Here is a 4618-nt window from a genome sequence, read left to right on the forward strand (position 1 = left end):
AAGAAAGGCATTAAACAATATGGAGTAAGTATATGAGTGGTATCATGAGCAGTTGTTTACATGCATATCAGAAGCAGGCAGATGAGGACAGAGAAGCAGACAGACACTTTTATGTCATACAATGTAAAACAAGGAGACCCATTAAAAAACTACTGTAACAATCCAAAAGAGATGATGAGGTTTGAATGAAAATAGTGGCAGGAGGGATATGTTCAAGACTCACTAAGGAACTACTAAATGCAAGAAAATTTACTGTGTGAATGAATATAGCTGTGAGGGAAAATCAAGAGTCTTATGGTGACTCACAATAATTTGCCAACCAGATGACATTACTAGGGCAAATCTATGAATGTCTCTATGAGGTTACATTGTCAAATCAATATATTTCCAAAGTCACTTAATAAGACTAGTATTGCAAGCAAGTGAAAAAAGATAACTAGTTTAACTCTTTATTTTTATTTTTTTTTTGAGACAGAGTCTTGCTCTATGGCCAGGCGCCAGGCTAGAGTGCAGTGGCGCGAGCTTGGCTCACTGCAACCTCAGCCTCCTGGGTTCAAGCGATTCTCCTGCCTCAGCCTCCCGAGTAGCTGGGACTACAGGCACACACCACCACGTCCTGCCAATTTTTGTATTTTTTAGTAGAGAGGGGGTTTCACCATGTTGGCCAGGATGGTTTCAATCTCTTGACCTCATGATCCACCTGCCTCGGCCTCCCAAAGGGCTGGGATTACATGCGTGAGCCACTGCACCCGACCTTAACTCTTTATTTTGAAGTAATTTTTGATTTTGGGAAAAAAACGTGCAGGAGCATAAAAAGAATCCAGTATTCACCCACATTCCCCAAATGTTAACCATTTTAGGTGAGATTTTAAACCTCAAGAGCAAAAATCCACAAGTAAGACGAAAGGACTTCTAAGCAACGAGCCAAATATAGTTAAGTCAGAGAATTTAAGTTGGAAAGTCTTCAAAATTTTTTTTACTACAGAACCTATTTTTAAAAATAAAATCTTTGGCCAGGCATGGTGGCTCACGCCTGTAATCCCAGTACTTTGGGAGGCCAAGGTGGGCAGATCATGAGGTCAAGAGATTGAGACCATGGTGAAACCCCATCTCTACTAAAAAATAGAAAAATTAGCTGGCCATGGTGGAGCGTGCCTGTGGTCCCAGCTACTCGGGAAGCTGAGGCAGGAGAATTGCTTGAACCCAGGAGGCAAGGTTGCAGTGAGCAGAGGTCGCGCCACTGCACTCCAGCCTGGCGCCTGGTGACAGAGCAAGACTCTGTCTCAAAAAAAAATTAAATAAATAAAATTAAATTAAATCTTTGAGGCTGGGTGCAGTGGATTAATCCCACGTACTCAGGAGGCTGAGGCACAAGAATCACCTGAGCCCAGGAGGCAGAGGTTGTAGTGAGCCAAGATCACACCATTGCACTCCACATTGGGGAACAGAATGAGATTCTGTCTCAGAAATAAATAAAATAAATTAAAATCTTTGGCCAGACACAGTGAATGGCTCACACTTGTAATGCCAGGAATTTGGGAGGCCAAACAGGGAGGATCGCTTGAGCCCAGGAGTTTGAGACCAGCCTGGGCAACATGGCAAGACCCCATCTCTACAAAAAATAACAAAATTAGCTGGGCATGGTGCCATGTGCCTGTAGTTCAAACTCCAGGAGGCTGAGGCAGGAAGATCCCTTGAGCCCAGGAGGACAAGATTGCCATGAGCTGTGACTGAGCCACTGCACTCTAGCCTGGATGACAGAGAGACCTTGTCTCAAAAAATAAAATAAAATCTTTGCCTTCAGGTCCATGGTGTTGGGAAAAATTTTCTTTTAAATTTAAAAACAATAGGCTGGGCTGGGCATTGTGGCTCACACTTATAATCCCAGCATTTTGGGAGGTGGGGGCAGGTGGATTACCTGAGGTCAGGAGTTCAAGACCAGCCTGGCCAACATGGTGAAACCCCGTCTCTACTGAAAAATACAAAAATTAGCCAGGTGTGGTTGCGCATGCCTGTAATCCCAGCTACTTGGGAGGCTGAGGCTTGAGAATCGCTTGAAGCTGGGAAGCAGAGGTTGCGGTGAGGCAAGATCACATAACTGCATTCCAGCATGGGCAACAGAGCAAGAATCTGTCTCATAAAAAATATTATTGCAATAGGACTGTTCTTTAAAAAATAAAAAAAAATTTTTTTAAATACTTAGCCAGTCATGGTGGCATTCATCTGTCATCCTAGCTACTGGGGAGGCTGAGGTGGGAGGATCACCTGAACCTGGGAGGCTGAGGCCGCAGTGAGCCACTACAGTCCAACCTGGGTGACAGAGTAAGGCCCTGTCTCAAAAAAATTAATTAATTAAAACAATATAAAATCTTATTCAGACCCCTAATATAATAGAGGAGTGGCAAGTACTGGTGCTCTGGTATAATAATTCTAACACCTGGCTTCCCTAAGTATAGGATAAGAAGCAAATAAGGGCGAGGCACAGTGGCTCACACTTGTAAACCCAGCACTTTGGGAGGCTGAGGCGGGTGGATCACCTGAGGTCAGGAGTTGGAGACCAGCCTGCCCAACATGGTGAAACTCTGTTTCTACTAAAAATATAAAAATTAGCCAGGTATGATGGTGTGAGCCTGTAATCCCAACTGCTCAGGAGGCTGAGGCATGAGAATAGCTTGAACCTGGGAGGAAGAGGCTGCAGTGAGCTGAGATGGTGCTACTGTACTCCAGCCTAGGCACAGAGCAACACTCTATCTCAAGAAAAAAAAAGAAAAAAAGAAGCAAATAAGAAGGATGAAAAAAGGATTCCCTCAGTCTTTTTAAAAACCAGTACCCTAAGATAAAAATATGTCACTAGAGACAAATAGGGGCATTTTATACAGATAAAAGAGTTAATTCATCAAGACAATGTAACATACACACATCTAACAATAGAGTCCCAAAATACATTTAATAAAAACTGACAAAACTGGAGAAATAGATAATTCAATAATAGCAAAAGATTTTGATACCCCACTCTCAATAAGAGAGAAAGTAACTAGACAGAAAACCAACAAGTATATGAAAAACTTGGTCAATACTATCAACCAACTTGACCTAAGTGACATCTATACAACATTTCACCCAACAATAACAAAATAGACATTCTTTTCAAGCACACATAGAATTATTCTCTGAAAAAAAAAATCATATGCCAGGCGTTAAAACAAATCTCAATAAATTTAAAGAGATTGAAATCATACAAAGCATGCTCTCCTACCAAAAATGAATAAATTAGAAATGAACAGCAGACTAAGGATAGACATATAGGTCAATGGAATTCAGAGTCTAGACGCCCTAACATTTATGGTCAATTGATTTTCAATAAAGTGGTCAAGACCACTCAATGGGAAAAGAACAGTCATTTCAACCAAACTTGCTGGCACAACTGGAATCTACATGCAAAAGAATGAGGTTGGACCCTGACCTCACACCATACACAGAAATTATAAAGTGGATCATAACCCTAAATATAAAAGCTAAAACTATAAAACTTTTAGAAGTAAATAATGGAGTGAATCTCAGTAACTTGGGTTAGACAATGACTTCCCAGACACAACACTAAAACCATAAGCATAACAGAGAAAATTAAGAAGCTGCATCTGAGCCAGGCATGGCAGCTCATGCCTGTAATCCCAGCACTTTGGGAGGTCAAGGCAGGTGAATCACTTGAGGTCAGGAGTTTGAGACCAGCCTGACCAACATGGTGAAACCCCATCTCTACTAAAAATACAAAAATTAGCCGGATATGGTGGCATATGTCCATAATCCCAGCTACTCGGGAGGCTGAGGTACCAGAATCGCTTGAACCTGAAGCAGAGGTTGCAGTGAGCAGAGATCACGCCACTGCACTCCAGCCTGGCTGACAGAGTGAGACTGTCTCAAAAAACAAATAAACAAAGAAGCTGCACCTCATCAAAATTTAAGCTTTTGTGCTTCAAAGGATACCCTCAAGAAAGTGGTGAAAAGACAGCCTATAGGGCAGGAGAAAGTATGTGCAAATCATATATGTGATAGGAGATGGTATTGAAAATATATTAAGAACTCAGTAATGGCCAGGTGCAGTGGCTCACGCCTGTAATCCCAGCTACTTGGAAGGCTGAGACTAGAGAATAGCATGAGCCTGGGAGGTGAAGATTGCAGTGAGCTGAGGTCACGCCACTGCACTCCAGCCTGGGCAACAGAGTGAGACCCTGTGTTCCCCCCACCACACACACACACACAAAAAGAACCCAATAATGACAAGACAAATAATCCAATCTTAAAATGGGCAAAAGAGTGCTTGCTTCGGCAGCACATATACTAAAATTGGAACGACACAGAGAAGATTAGCATGGCCCCTGCGCAAGGATGGCACGCAAATTTATGAAGTGTTCCATATAAAAAAAAATTTTTTTATAGAAAAGAGATATTAAAGTATTAAAAAAAAAAAGAAAATGGGCAAAAGGCCTGAATAGACATTTCTGTAAAGAAGAAATCCACTCACGCCTATAATCCCAGCACTTTGGGAGGCCGAGGCGGGTGGATCACCAGGTCAAGAGATCGAGACCATCCTGGTCAACATGGTGAAACCCCGTCTCTA

The 4618-nt window shown here is 42.1% G+C and overlaps 1 protein-coding gene and 1 non-coding gene across 6 annotated transcripts in view; one reads left to right on the plus strand and one right to left on the minus strand.

The window, feature by feature from the left end:
• The window catches only part of WNK3 (WNK lysine deficient protein kinase 3), a 176025-nt gene that overhangs the window by 160192 nt on the left and 11215 nt on the right, over positions 1–4618 (minus strand). The gene's annotated exons all lie outside the window — the stretch shown is intronic.
• LOC119469678 lies at positions 4315–4421 on the plus strand. Its single transcript, XR_005198513.1, has one exon. It is a non-coding gene; the product is annotated as a U6 spliceosomal RNA (small nuclear RNA).

Source organism: Cebus imitator, unplaced genomic scaffold (assembly GCF_001604975.1).
Source record: "Cebus imitator isolate Cc_AM_T3 unplaced genomic scaffold, Cebus_imitator-1.0 Scaffold763, whole genome shotgun sequence".
Classification (NCBI taxonomy): domain Eukaryota; kingdom Metazoa; phylum Chordata; class Mammalia; order Primates; family Cebidae; genus Cebus; species Cebus imitator.